General features: G+C 34.0%; 1 protein-coding gene across 1 annotated transcript in view; it reads right to left on the bottom strand.

Moving 5' to 3' along the window:
* RPH3AL (rabphilin 3A like (without C2 domains)) overlaps positions 1-16,726 on the bottom strand; it is a 599,751-nt gene that overhangs the window by 333,614 nt on the left and 249,411 nt on the right. The window lies entirely within an intron of this gene.

Genomic DNA, 16,726 nt, shown 5'->3' with positions numbered 1-16,726 from the left:
AGGGCCACCAAGTCATGGAACTCAGAATCCATTAGCACATTGATTATTTTTTCCATGGGATTAATTCATCCATAGAGATAAAAAAAAAAGTGCAAAAAGAAAATTCTCTGATATGTTGGAGCATTTTGTTATTATACTATTGCTTGTATATAATTGTGTGTTTAACCCTTGCAAAGGGATTAAACACATGGCACCTATTTTAATGGTGGTTCCAGAAGTCTTATTAAAGGGGGCAAACACAAGTTGGTGGAGTCACAGGTGTTTCATCAGATCGCCACTGCCCAATAAACCTGTATTCAGAAAAGGTACTCAGAAAGAGAACCTGTCAGCACACCTTCGGGCATCCAGAGCATCATTGGCTGCTGGAATTTAAGAATGCACGAGCAATCACTTGTGCAATCCCGCCCCCTGCTTTCACGCAACAAGTTACCAGAGAGCAGAGCTTCTCAGTCATCTCAGACAAATGAGTCTGAGTTGTCTGAAATCAGCAACCTCTTAGGTTGCATACACATTAAAGGGAGACTCAAGTCAAAATAAACTTACATGATTCAGATAGAGCAGGCAGTTTTAAAGGGACAGGAAACCCAAATTTTTTCTTTCATGATTTAGAAAGAGCATACCAATTATAAACAACTTTTTAATTTAGTTCTATTATCTAATGTGCTTCATTCTCTTGATATTCTTTGATGAAAAGCATATCTAGATATGCTTAGTAGCTGCTGATTGGTAGCTGCACATAGATGCCTCCTGTGATTGGTTCACTGTGTGCATTGCTATTTCTTCATTAAAGTATATCTAAAGAATGAAGCAAATTAGGTAATAGAAGTACATTGGAATGTTGTTTAAAATTGTATTATCTACGTTAATCATGAATAAAAATGTTTGGGGTATAGTGTCCCTTTAAGAACTTTTCCAATTTATTTCCATTATCAATTTTTACACAGTCTTTTTATATACACACTTTATGTGCACAAGCTTACAGGGTATACATGTACTAGACTGTGATTGGCTGATGTCTCTCACATGATACAGGGGGCCGGAAAACTGGGGGGGGAATCATTTGTCAGAAAAAAAAATCTACTGCTTATTTGAAATTAAGTGTTAAATCATTGTCTTTTTATTATGCACTTGTTAATTATGCAATTCTACAGAATTGAGTGGTTCTTTAAGAAGCAGCAGTTGTAACTTTTCTTTGCAAACTCACATGAGCAAGTCTGCACTGAAACAGCCCTAAAGTCAATTACACAGCTTCATAAATGGTCTATCAAAATCATGCAAGTTTACTTTTGACTTTCCTATCCCTTTAAAGTAACACAATTTTAAAAAAAAAGCTTTGTTCTATTTAAAACATAATGTTCAAAATTTTAATAATAATGTATAGATTATTGAAAAAAATAGATATTTCTGAGCTGAATAAAATTAATTTTGGTGTGAAGTTGTCTCAGTCAGCCAATAAGCATTAGAGTTAGAACTTGGATGTACACAATTCAGCATGTCCTGATAGTTTCACACTACATTTAAACCCTTCCTAGACCAACACTTTATCATATAGCTTTCAATCACTGATAAAATAATGATAAGATCTATTGTAATGGGTATTTACTTGTTTGTTCCTTAGGTTTGTTATGTGGGGCCCCCATTCCATCATTCTGCCTATAATATGAGTTTTTAGTAGTTCTATTGTTTTTCTTATTTTGCTTATTATAGTGTGTGTTTCTAATGTAATTCACTTGTGTCCAAGGTTGTTCGTTAGAATCAGCCTTGTCCACTTTATTATAGGAATAAACTATTCCCCTAGCATAATCCTCTTCATCCCTATCTTTCTTTTTGTTCTTTTATAGAATAAGTTTGTCTTGGAACTCGTCTGTAACTTTGATAGTTCTATTATTAAGTGCATTTTATTCCGAGTGGTCTTTAACAAAGGATATCTAAAGAATGAAGCAAATTAGATAATAGAAGTAAATTGGAATGTTGTTTAAAATTATATTTTCTGTCTAAATCATGAAAGAAAAATTTTGGGTTTAATGTCCCTTTAAGGATTTTCAATCCTCTAGGGATTTGTTTCTTGTCCCGATATTTTTATATAAGTAACTTCATGGACAGACTCATTATAGCAATCATATCAATAGCAATGATTGGTCCATACAGACGCACCTACATAAGTAACATCATGGACAGACTCATTATAGCAATCATATCAATATCAATTTTTTACACTCCTTTGAGCCGAGTTACATTAACTCAGAATCAGTTAGTATTTGACTTCATCTTTCATTATGTACTATATTGGTCAATATACTAAAACAACACAGGACTGCTCAGCGCTAGGTTCTGATATTATGCCCAAAATAATGAAATGCAAAATAGTGATATATCAAATCTATACAATGTGCAAGATCAATGGTAATAATAATTAAAATTGAAATAGGTATGCAGCTTCCGAAGTCTATGCAATAAAGTCCTCCACAAATGAAGTGGATATGATTAAAGTCAATATGGCTAGACAGTACCTTTAGCTCTCAAAAGTAGAGCAGTGTTGCTTCTGTTGAAATTTATTTGAAGTTGTGCTGTCAGCTTTCAAAATGTCCCTTGTTCTTTTTCTTTTCCTCCTCTGTGCAGCTCCTTTTAAATCCCTTCTTTCTCAAGGGATTATGGGATCCAGGATCCAGAGTAGATTTACCAAGAAAAATAAAGCTCAAAAAGAGAGAGGATTCAAGTGTAGTTTTAAAACAACATAATAAGCGCAATAAGTGATAATTCTACTCACCAGATGTGAATAATAAAAATGCCTTTATTATTTTGCAAGGAATAAAAACTTTGTTTCCATGCACAGCACCCGGCAATTACAAACAACTGATAACTGGAAGGTCTTTGGAATGCAGGTCACAACCTGCGGCGGGGTTTCCGGATAGCCCGCCCTCAGCAAGTCAGTTCTGTTATCGGGTGCTCCTGACGGGTGTGAACCCCAACGCGTTTCCCCCGGTACTCGCCGGGCTTTATCAAGGGGATATTGTCCAAAACTGATGTCGGGTTGTAGGAACATTGACTCCTTTTGTACCCGTATGTGTTACATCAGTCCTCCTCACACAGGGGCCGGTCCTCTATCTGAATCGTGATTGGTTTGTATACACCAATAAAAATAATGCATTTGAACTGAAATAAATTCATCTACAATTACAACTAAACTTTCATTTCATTAATAAAAACAAACAACATTAAGATATAAAATAAAACCTCGCTGATACATATCATATATATATAATGCAATACCGAATTAATTCTGTTAAAATTATTTTATCTATGTTTGTGAAACCTGTTGGTGAGTGTATATTTTGATGCTTGCTGTTTAGATGTACTGGATGCAATGACGCTACTCTGTGTTTGGGTTTTTCCGTGTGTCCCCACCCCCTAAAAGGCTCGACACTTGGCTCCTTTACTGGATTGGTAGTTTACCTGGCCTATGGTTCTACTGTTCTCATGATTGGTCCAAGTCACACAGTTACGTCTATGGGGAGTTTCCCCACTCATTACGTTTTTTTTATGTTTTTTTTACCTCAGTACACATACCGATGTCAAAATCCCAGCTTTATATATTCAAAAGCTGGTAAGTGTTGTTTTGATTAGGTTTTGGTATGTGAATGTCTATAGAAATAAAAATACAAATTAAAATCTTAAAAGATGCACTACACTATAATAATTAGGGACTTTTCTAATGATTTATTTGGAATACTAAATAAAAAAACTAAATACTTCATGGTGGCTTGAAGGGTGTAATTTTAACAATTGGCCTGATGATTCATAGTGGCTTAAAAGGTGTAATTTCAACAATTGGCCAAAGAGTGAATTGATATATGCTGAGAGTTATAGACGCTTTGAAAACATTATTGCTGCTATTTCCTATAAGTACATTTTGTAAAAATTATCTAAAAGTTACTAAAGAATTGCTATAAAATTACAATAAAACTTGCAATAAAATTACATTAAAATTATGGATGCAAATACATCTTATAAAATTTCATCTTATTCTTATTTACATATAAGCGGCCACATCAATATCAATATTGAGACCCTGAGGATGTAGTGTCCTCAGTTTATATATCCAATATGTCTCAAGTTTTCTTAATTCTAATAATCTATTATGTTTAGTTGGCGGTATCCACCCAATTACTTGTATTTTTAAAGAGACAGGATCACTGTTGTGATACTGAAAAAAATATTTTACCACATTGTGTTTGGTTAATTTTTCTTTTATATTATAAATATGTTCACAGGCTCTGCGTCTTATTTGGCGTTTGGTGCGGCCTACATACATTAGGCCACACCCACAATGTAAAAGATAGACTACATATTTAGATTCACAGTTGTTTTTGAACTCAATCTCATATTGGTTTGTTTTGCTGGAGTTGCTAAAGAGTTTTGATTTATCTACATGAGGACACATTGTGCATCTGGACTTGGAGCACCGTAGTGTTCCCTTCCAAGTACTCAGCCAAGTTTCCCGGGGTTTATTCTTGTTATCAACTTTACAACGTATCTTGCTTGGGGCTAAGAGTTTTTTTAGGCTCATGCCCTTTTTGTATGATATGTTGGCTCTATCTTGTAGGTGTGGTCCTAGAAGAGGGTCTGCCTTTAAAATTGACCAGTGTTTGTTTATAATACTTTTTATTGCCCCTGCATCTTCATTAAATGTGGTTGTAAATCTTATACAATCATTATTATTGGTCTTTTTTGGGGGACCGACCTTTTTCAGGGAAATTAATTATTTTCTATCTTTCATACCAGCCTTTTGTCTTGCTTCCTTAATTTTATTTACATCGTACCCTTTAGCTAAAAACTTGCTCTCTAAAATATCAGCTTCCTCTTCATAATTTTTAAAATGTGTAAAATGTGTACAATTTCTTATTATCCTTAAAAACTGACTGTAAGGTACATTATTTATCCAGCATTTTTTATGTGCGCTAGTCGCTTCGATATCCATTTCTTTCTGTTTTTTTTTCTATAATTTTTGACACAGATACTTTTCTCCTTTTAAGAGTTTTCACTACTAAAGAGTACTAAATCTAAAAATTCTATTGATGTCTGTGAAGTTTGTTTGGTGAATTTTAAATTAAATGGTGAATTGATGTATATAATGCGGATACGTTGCATGTTATCCAGCTCATATCATTCTCCCATTTCGTTCCTTCAAACATACGAATAACTGCCTGAGTATCTTTTATATATGCTCTTGTGTTCTTGACCATTGGTTGAAGATAATAATCTATATATTTTGATAGATTATCACACAAGGACCCGATACCTGACACAATAGGCCTGCCAGGGGGACATATCGGGTCCTTGTGGATTTTTGGTAGATGGTAGAACACGGCTGTATTAGGTTGCGTTGTAAATAAAAATTTATATTCATTATTATTAATGATGGTGTCATTTTTAGCTGTTTTTAATAATAGGCCCAGATCTTTAATATATTGATCTGTTGGATCTTTAATAACTATATATGTATTCTTATCTTCAAGTAGGTTGAATGCTTCTTTTAGGTAATCCCCCTTATTTTGGATCACAATTCCGCCACCCTTGTCTGCTGAGCATATAATTATGTTTGGATCTTGTGATAATTTTTGGAGTGATTTTCTTTCTAGAATGGTTAAATTGTCATTATGTTTGGTAATGAATTAATCTTCTTTTTCAAAAACTTTTTTTATATCCCTGAGAACACATTTTGAAAACATTGAAATTTGATCACCTTGAAATCTTACCGGATTAAAAGTTGATCGGGCCTTAAAATCTGAATGATTGATTTCTATTTTAGAATCATGTACAGATATATTTAAAAGTTCTTCCTCATTAACCTCAATATTTGTATCAGCAGTTCTTCTTATTGGGTCCCTATTTTCACTCTCTAAAGTTTTTAAAATTTGGAGTGTATTAAGATCTGTATATTCTAGATGTTTGATTTCATCTTAGGTCTATTTATAGGTTTTTTTTAAAAAAAAATACTGTTTCAATGTCAGCTTCCGAGTGAACTTGTGAACATCTATAAACATTTCTAGTTTGTTTGGTTTCATCTTTGGGGCAAACTAAAATCCCTTATTCAATAGACGAATATCATTTTCATCTAATTTAATATCAGATAGATTAAATATCTCTTTTTTCGCTACTTCTAATCCCTCCGCCTTCTTCCTTGCTGCCTGTATTCGTGTTCTAGCTCTGTTTCCTCGACTAGTTCTAAACTTCTCTTCATTGGTCGTTGTTTGTCTGTATTCTCTATGTGTGTTCTCAAATGTTGTTCTTTTGTCAATTCTCGCATATCTAAAAAATGATTCTTATTTTCTTTAGGTTTTGCTCCTCTCATTTCCCACTCCTCATTATCATACAAATTTCCATTATTCCTTAAAACTTCAAATCTATTGTATAATGGTGCCTTCTCTTGTGAGTACTCATATGGATTCTTTTGTCTCCATTGGGGTGATGTATACGTGTTTATTCTCCTGATGACTTTTATTAGTGTGAATGTGTTGTTGTCTATTTTGATATGTATTGTCTCTTCTGGACATTCCTTCAGATGTACTCTTATATAGTGGTTCCCTAGTGGGTTCAAATTGAAACACCTTTTTATGATCGTTCAATTTTGTATTTGATTTGTCTGCACCCTGTGTTCTTAAGAATTCTTGCGTAGGGTGTCTATGATTATTGTTCTGATAACTACCATTGGGAAGAATATTCCTAGTTTTCTTTTGATATGTGTATATTTTATTCTCTTTATAGTCAGTCATATCCCTCACTAGTTTCTGTTGTTTCTTTATTACTAGCTCCTTATTCAGAGACCCAATTCTAATTTGAATGTTTTTGTTCCTGGTAATCTATTTCTCCTCTGTTTTAAAGGGCTGTATTTTAGTGATTGTTTCATCTAATTCAGCTTTTGTTTTTTCCAATCTATTGTCCCTATATTTTATGAGTATTTTAATCATTTTTAGGGAACAATCATGTAGTGCAGTTTCCCACTCTGTGGAATATTCTACATCTTCCAGATCAAATGCTGTTTTTTTGAATAATCTTAATCCCCTAGGTACCACATTATGTAATATGTAATTTTCTAGTAAGATTAAATCCTGCCAATCTCTGGAGTCTCTTTCAAAGAGTTTTTCCAAGTTCTTAAACAGGGAATCAGGGTCATCACTACTTGCTAAATTTAAACTTTCATTATTATCCAAGAGATTTTGATCTCTCAATCTTTTTTCTCTATTAGTTGAATTACCAAATATTTCAGACATTATTTTAAATTACACTTCTTTAAATAAAGAGGTATATATATATACACACACATTTGGATTGTTATCATTGGGCTGTAAGATACCTTCTGCTGCTGATTAGAAGAAAAATTACATAGATACACTAAAACAACACAGGACTGCTCAGCGCTAGGTTCTGATATTATGCCCAAAATAATGAAATGCAAAATAGTAATATATCAAATCTATACAATTTACAAGATCAATGGTAATTATAATTAAAATTTAAATAGGTATGCAGCTTCCGAAGTCTATGCAATAAAGTCCTCCACAAATGAAGTGGATATGATTAAAGTCAATATGGCTAGACAGTACCTTTAGCTCTCATATCCACTTCATTTGTGGAGGACTTTATTGCATAGACTTCGGAAGCTGCATACCTATTTCAATTTTAATTATAATTACCATTTATCTTGCACATTGTATAGATTTGATATATCACTATTTTGCATTTCATTATTTTGGGCATAATATCAGAACCTAGCGCTGAGCAGTCCTGTGCTGTTTTAGTGTATCTATGTAATTTTTCTTCTAATCAGCAGCAGAAGGTATCTTACAGCCCATTGATAACAATCCAAGTGTGTGTGTATATATATATATATATATATATACCTCTTTATTTAAAGAAGTGTAATTTAAAATAATGTCTAAAATATTTGGTAATTCAACTAATAGAGAAAAAAGATTGAGAGATCAAACTCTCTTGGATAATAATGAAAGTTTAAATTTAGCAAGTAGTGATGACCCTGATTCCCTGTTTAAGAACTTGGAAAAACTCTTGGAAAGAGACTCCAGAGATTGGCAGGATTTAATCTTACTAGAAAATTACATATTACATAATGTGGTACCTAGGGGATTAAGATTATTCAAAAAAACAGCATTTGATCTGGAAGATGTAGAATATTCCACAGAGTGGGAAACTGCACTACATGATTGTTCCCTAAAAATGATTAAAATACTCATAAAATATAGGGAAAATATTGGAAAAAACAAAAGCTGAATTAGATGAAACAATCACTAAAATACAGCCCTTTAAAACAGAGGAGAAATGGATTACCAGGAACAAAAACATTCAAATTAGAATTGGGACTCTGAATAAGGAGCTAGTAATAAAGAAACAATATAAACTAGTGAGGGATATGACTGACTATAAAGAGAATAAAATATACACATATCAAAAGAAAACTAGGAATATTCTAACCAATGGTAGTTATCAGAACAATAATAATAGACACCCTACGCAAGAATTCTTAAGAACACAGGGTGCAGACAAATCAAATACAAAATTGAACGATCATAAAAAGGTGGTTCAATTTCAACCCACTAGGGAACCACTATATAAGAATACATCTGAAGGAATGTCCAGAAGAGACAATACATATCAAAATAGACAACACATTCACACTAATAAAAGTCATCAGGAGAATAAACACATATCATCTTCACGCCACAATTCCATGTATACATCACCCCAATGGAGACAAAAGAATCCATATGAGTACTCACAAGAGAAGGCACCATTATACAATAGATTTGAAGTTTTAAGGGATAATGGAAATTTTTATGATAATGAGGAGTGGGAAATGAGAGGAGCAAAACCTAAAGAAAATAAGAATCATTTTTTAGATATGCGAGAATTGACAAAAGAACAACATTCGAGAACACACATAGAGAATACAGACAAACAATGACCAATGAAGAGAAGTTTAGAACTAGTCGAGGAAACAGAGCTGGAACACGAATACAGGCAGCAAGGAAGAAGGCGGAGGGATTAGAAGTAGCGAAAAAAGAGATATTTAATCTATCTGATATTAAATTAGATGAAAATGATATTCGTCTATTGAATAAGGGATTAAAGTTTGCCCCAAAGATGAAACCAAACAAACTAGAAATGTTTATAGATGTTCACAAGTTCACTCGGAAGCTGACATTGAAACAGTATTTTTTAAAAAAAAAACTATAAATAGACCTAAAGATGAAATCAAACATCTAGAATATACAGATCTTAATACACTCCAAATTTTAATAACTTTAGAGAGTGAAAATAGGGACCCAATAAGAACAACTGCTGAACAAATATTGAGGTTAAGGGAAGAACTTTAAATATATCTGTACATGATTCTAAAATAGAAATCAATCATTCAGATTTTAAGGCCCGATCAACTTTTAACCCGGTAGGATTTCAGGCGATCAAATTTCAATGTTTTCAAAATGTGTTCTCAGGGATATAGAAAAAGTTTTTGAAAAGGAAGATTCATTCATTACCAAACAAATGACAATTTAACCATTCTAGAAAGAAAATCACTCCAAAAATTATCACAAGATCCAAACATAATTATACGCTCAGCAGACAAGGGTGGCGGAATTGTGATCCAAAATAAGGTGGATTACCTAAAAGAAGCATTCAACCTACTTGAAGATAAGAATACATATATAGTTATTAAAGATCAAACAGATCAATATATTAAAGATCTGGGCCTATTATTAAAAACAGCTAAAAATGACACCATCATTAATAATGATGAATATAAATTTTTATTTACAACGCAACCTAATACAGCCGTGTTCTACCATCTACCAAAAATCCACAAGGACCCATATGTCCCCCTGGCAGGCCTATTGTGTCAGGTATCGGGTCCTTGTGTGATAATCTATCAAAATATATAGATTATTCTTCAACCAATGGTCAAGAACACAAGAGCATATATAAAAGATACTCAGGCAGTTATTCGTATGTTTGAAGGAACAAAATGGGAGAATGATATGAGCTGGATAACATGCGAGTATCCGCATTATATACATCAATTCCCCATCATAAGGGTGTACAGGCTATCAAAAAATAATTTGACAATTGGAACATACCGGATAGCCATGCAAAGTTTTACTGGATAGTATTAATTTTGTCCTGAGCCATAATTATTTTTTATTCGAAAGCAAATATTATCTGCAGATTCACGGCACAGCGATGGGGACCACGTTTGCCCCATCCTATGCCAATCTGTATGTTAATGCGTATGAGCATGAGTACATATGGAATAATAATCCTTTTTTAGATAATATCCTAAAATATGGCCGGTACATAGATGATATCATCATTTTATGGCAGGGTGAAACTTCAAAAATGGATAAGTTTGTTTCCTACATGAATGAAAATACATATAATTTAAAATTCACCAAACAAACTTCACAGACATCAATAGAATTTTTAGATTTAGTACTCTTTAGTAGTGAAAACTCTAAAAAGGAGAAAAGTATCTGTGTCAAAAATTATAGAAAACCCACAGAAAGAAATGGATATCGAAGCGACTAGCGCACATAAAAAATACTGGATAAATAATGTACCTTACAGTCAGTTTTTAAGGATAAGAAGAAATTGTACACATTTTAAAAATTATGAAGAGGAAGCTGATATTTTAGAGAGCAAGTTTTTAGCTAAAGGGTACGATGTAAATAAAATTAAGGAAGCAAGACAAAAGGCTGGTATGAAAGATAGAAAAGAATTAATTTCCCCGAAAAAGGTCGGTCCCCCAAAAACCAAGACCAATAATAATGATTGTATAAGATTTACAACCACATTTAATGAAGGTGCAGGGGCAATAAAAAGTATTATAAACAAACACTGGTCAATTTTAAAGGCAGACCCTCTTCTAGGACCACACCTACAAGATAGAGCCAACATATCATACAAAAAGGCATGAGCCTAAAAAAACTCTAGCCCCAAGCAAGATACGTTATAAAGTTGATAACAAAATAAACCCCGGAAACTTGGCTGAGTACTTGGAAGGGAACACTACGGTGCTCCAAGTCCAGATGCACATGTGTCCTCATGTAGATAAATCAAAACTCTTTAGCAACTCCAGCAAAACAAACCAATATGAGATTGAGTTCAAAAACAACTGTGAATCTACATATGTAGTCTATCTTTTACATTGTGGGTGGCCTAATGTATGTAGGCTGCACCTAACGCCAAATAAGACGCAGAGCCTGTGAACATATTTATAATATAAAAGAAAAATTAACCAAACACAATGTGGCAAAACATTTTTTTGAGTATCACAACAGTGATCCTGTCTCTTTAAAAATACAAGTAATTGGGTGGATCCCGCCAACTAAACATAATAGATTATTAGAATTAAGAAAACTTGAGACATATTGGATATATAAACTAAGGACACTACATCCTCAGGGTCTCAATATTGATATTGATGTGGCCGCTTATATGTAAATAAGAATAAGATGAAATTTTATAAGATGTATTTGCATCCATAATTTTAATGTAATTTTATTGCAAGTTTTATTGTAATTTTATAGCAATTTTTTAGTAACCTTTAGATATTTTTTACAAAATGTACTTATAGGAAATAGCAGCAATAATGTTTTCAAAGCGTCTATAACTCTCAGCATATATCAATTCACTCTTTGGCCAATTGTTGAAATTACACCTTTTAAGACACTATGAATCATCCGGCCAATTGTTAAAATTACACCCTTCAAGCCACCATGAAGTATTTAGTTTTTTTTTTATTTCCAAATAAATCATTAGAAAAGTCCCTAATTATTATAGTGTAGTGCATCTTTTAAGATTTTCATTTGTATTTTTATTTCTATAGACATTCACATACCAAAACCTAATCAAAACAAAACTTACCAGCTTTTGAATACATAAAGCTGGGATTTTGACATTGGTATGTGTACTGAGGTAAAAAAACATAAAAAAACCTAACGATCGTAATGAGTGGGGAAACTCCCCACATACGTAACTGTGTGACTTGGACCAATCATGGAGAACAGTAGAACCATAGGCCAGGTAAACTACCAATCCAGTAAAGGAGCCAAGTGTCGAGCCTTTTAGGGGGTGGGGACACACGGAAAAACCCAAACACAGAGTAGCGTCATTGCATCCAGTACATCTAAACAGCAAGCATCAAAATACACTCACCAACAGGTTTCACAAACATAGATAAAATAATTTTAACAGAATTAATTCGGTATTGCATTGTATATATATGATATGTATCAGCTAGGTTTTATTTTATATCTTAATGTTGTTTGTTTTTATTAATGAAATGAAAGTTTAGTTGTAATTGTAGATGAATTTATTTCAGTTCAAATGCATTATTTTTATTGGTGTATACAAACCAATCACGATTCAGATAGAGGACCGGCCCCTGCGTGAGGAGGATGGATGTAACACATACGGGTACAAAAGGAGTCAATGTTCCTACAACCCAGTCAACATCAGTTTTGGACAATATCCCCTTGATAAAGCCCAGCGAGTACCGGGGGAAATGCATTGGGGTTCACACCCATCAGGAGCACCCGATAACCAAACTGACTTGCTGAGGGCGGGCTATCCGGAAACCCCGCCGCATGTTGTGACCTGCATTCCAAAGACCTTCCAGTTATCAGTTATCTGTAATTGCCGGGTGCTGTGCACGGAAACAAAGTTTTTATTCCTTGTAAAATAATAAAGGCATTTTTATTATTCACATCTGGTGAGTAGAATTATCACTTATTGCGTTTATTATGTTGTTTTAAAACTACACTTGAATCCTCTCTTTTTTAGCGCTTTATTTTTCTTGGTAAATCTATATTGGTCAATATATCTAGTTATGTCTAAGAGTCACTACTGCATATTTTAGTCACCTTAGGCGTGATAGACTGACAGGTCACATCCCCCTTTTTTCTAGCAAGACATGATTGGTCCTGTGGGTCGTACCTATACACGCAAGACTATGCTAATTGGTATTGTATGCCTGTGGCAGGGGCTAGTACACATCACTTTAGAAAGGATGTATACATTTGTATGATTAGTTACTTTGTATCGATAGGTTTCTTATTCTATTTATGTATTTAGTTATTGTATTTCCATATCGTGAAGCGATCCAGTTTTATTGCAACTTATGTATATTGAGAATTGTATATATAATGGAGTGCACCACACAGGTAACATTACCACTTTTTATGATGTTAGATAGGATAATGGGGTAAATTATTAACTTCCCAACTATATTATATGTTAACTTTGATTTATTTGCACAATGTAAAGATTTGATATCTAAGGCTGTGTGTTCCAACTGTCATTACAATTATTGTTAATTAAGATTACACCTGTGTACATAGAACTTACTCATGATTGGTTGCTGCCTGTTTAAATAAGACTCCTGGTGCTGTGTGCACTTTATGCCTGAGGAAATGGCGCAGTGGACGCAGAGAAACGCGTTGTAAATAAGTGCCACTTGTTTTAAATGTATGTTCATATTTTGTGTAACTTGTTTTTAATACATTTTATCATTTAATATTTGAGCACCTTTTGGATTCTTTTTTTATTCATAATCAACCATCTTTTGGGGACACAGAGGATCCTTTAGTTGGTACATCAGTGTGCTGGAGGATTAGTGAGCTGGGCCACTACAATAGCCCAGTAGGCCAGACTGTGGGTACCCATTCCACCATTGGGCCTTATTTGGGTTGTTTCTATCTTGTTTATCTGCACTAGGAGGCACCCTTTTTCTATGTGTTTATTTCTAGATGCAATTTAAAGCCCAATTACAACACAGACAATAAAGTGAGCTAGTAATATTGCATTTCGGAAATTTAGAAAGAAAAAAAAACAGCTGATCTATGTTTTTATTTCAAATTCTGATTGATAACAATACATTTAAATGTTTGTTTTTATTTTGGTTTTCAGGCAGCTTCCAAATTAAAACTATATATATATATATATATATATATATATATATATTTATTACCATATCAAGAACTGTAGAACAACATTCTGCTAAAAATGCTTCAGGCAGCTCCAGCACTGAGGAGGTAAATTCTTAGTCTAAAATCATAATTAATTACAGTACTTTATTTGTACAACAGAAATTCATAAATTTATGCTAAATACTATTTGCGCTTCCATTTCCTGGAATAAAATTCTAAACAAAACAAGAGTGACATTTTAAGACAGTCCTTTGAGTATGCCTCTGTCATCTTTGTGGTTTTGTAATTCAAACTATTGATGCATGTACAAGCAAAATTTGCATCTCAGAGAGGTTTAAGGAAAATGATATTCATGCATGCTAGCTCATAAATTGCCTGCAATAATTCTACAGCTGCTTGCAAAATTCCAATCATATGTGGAAAGTGATTTGGGCAAACAATATATGTGCAGTGCATGGGTTATTCTGAAGCTTAGGCAAAATCACTAAATTGCAAATATTGACTAATAATAACAATAAATCATTTTTGCATAGGCTTAATTTCCTTAATGAATACAGAAAATAGAATAATTAAAGGGTAGTTTAACCCATTTTTATTTTCTTTCATGCTCCAGATAGATGATACAATTTTAAACAACTTCTCAATCTACTACAATTATCAAATGTGTTGCACTCTCTTGATATCTTTTGTTGAAGGAACAGAAATCTACTACTGGGAGCTAGCTGAACACATTGGATAAGCCAATGAGAAGAGTCCCACTCAGGGTATATTCCTGCACTGTGCACAGCTTCTGTGGAGCAAGGAGGGCAGTGTACGGCCTTATCACAGACTGCAGATATTAAACAGTGTGTTAGGTAAGCAGCACATCATTTGTGTATATGGATAAAAATGTACATCAAGGTGGGATCAGTGTGATTAATTATTATTAAACATATCTTATTTTGTAACCACACCAATCATACGCCTAGATTTAGAGTTCTGCGTTAGGGTTAAAAAGCAGCATTAAGGGGTCCTAACGCTGCTTTTTAATGCCCGCTGGTATTTAGAGTCAGGCAGGAAAGGGTCTACCGCTCACTTTCTTTCCGCGACTCGAGGCTACCGCAGATCCCCTTACGTCAATTGCGTATCCTATCTTTTCTATGGGATTTGCCTAATGCTGGTATGACGAGTCTTGGAAGAAGTGAGCGGTAGAGCCTCTACCGACAAGACTCCAACCGCAAAAAAAAGTCTGTAGTTAAGAGTTTTATGGGCTAACGCGGGAACATAAAGCTCTTAACTACTGTGCTATAAAGTACACTAACACCCATAAACTACCTATGAACCCCTAAACCGAGGCTCCCCCACATCGCAAACCCTATAATACATTTTTTAACCCCTAATCTGCTGCTCCGGACACCGCCACCACCTACATTATCCCTATGAACCCCTAATCTGCTGCCCCTAACATCGACGACACCTATATCATATTTATTACCCCCTAATCTGCGGACCGGACTCGCGACGTCACTATATTAAATGTATTAACCCCTAAACCGCCGTACTCCCGCCTCGCAAATACTATAATAAATGGTATTAACCCCTAATCTGCCCTCCCTAACATCGCCGCCACCTACCTACAATTATTAACCCCTAATCTGCCGACCAGACCTCGCCACCACTATAATAAATGTATTAACCCATAAACTGCCACACTCCCCCTTGCAAACACTATAATAAATGGTATTAACCCCTAATCTGCTCTCCCTACCTACAATTATTAAACCCTAATCTCCCGCCCCAACGTCGCCGCCACTCTAATAAAGTTATTAACCCCTAAACCTAAGTCTAACCCTAACCCCCCATAATTTAAATATAATTTAAATAAAACAAACTAAATTGACTATAATTAAATAAATTATTCCTATTAAAAACTAAATACTTACCTATAAAATAAACCCTAATATAGCTACAATATAACTAATAGTTACATTGTAGCTATTTTAGGATTTATATTTATTTTACAGGCAACTTTGTATTTATTTTAACTAGGTACAATAGCTATTAAAAAGTTAATAACTATTTAATAGCTACCTAGTTAAAATAATTACAAAATTACCTGTAAAATAAATCCTAACCTAAGTTACAAATACACCTAACACTACACTATCAATAAATTAATTAAATAAATTACCTATAATTAGCTAAACTGAAATACAATTAAATAAACTAAACTATAATACAAAAAAAAACACTAAATTACAGAAAATAAAAAAAATTACAAGAAGTTTAAACTAATTACACCTAATCTAAGCCCCCTAATAAAATAAAAAAATAAAATGCCCTACCCTATCCTAAATTAAAAAGTAATCAGCTCTTTTACCAGCTCTAAAAGGGCTTTTTGTGGGGCATTGCCCCAAAGTAATCAGCTCTTTTACCTGTAAATAAAAATACAATACACCCCCCCATCATTACAACCCACCACCCACATACCCCTTCTCTAAAACCCACCCAAACCCCCCTTAAAAAAACTTAACACTAACCCCCTGAAGATCTCCCTACCTTGAGTCGTCTTCACTCAGCCGAGCCGAATTCTTCATCCAAGCGGGGCAGAAGAGGTCCTCCATTCGATTGAAGGCGTCATCTAAGCGGGGCAGAAGAGGTCTTCCATCCGATTGAAGTGTTCATCCAAGCGGCATCTTCTATCTTCATCCATCCGGAGTGGAGCGGCAGCATCCTGAAGACCTCCG

Source organism: Bombina bombina, chromosome 3 (assembly GCF_027579735.1).
Source record: "Bombina bombina isolate aBomBom1 chromosome 3, aBomBom1.pri, whole genome shotgun sequence".
Lineage (NCBI taxonomy): Eukaryota > Metazoa > Chordata > Amphibia > Anura > Bombinatoridae > Bombina > Bombina bombina.
Note: the sequence above shows the minus strand (reverse complement) of the source record. Positions and strands in the feature narration are given on the sequence as shown.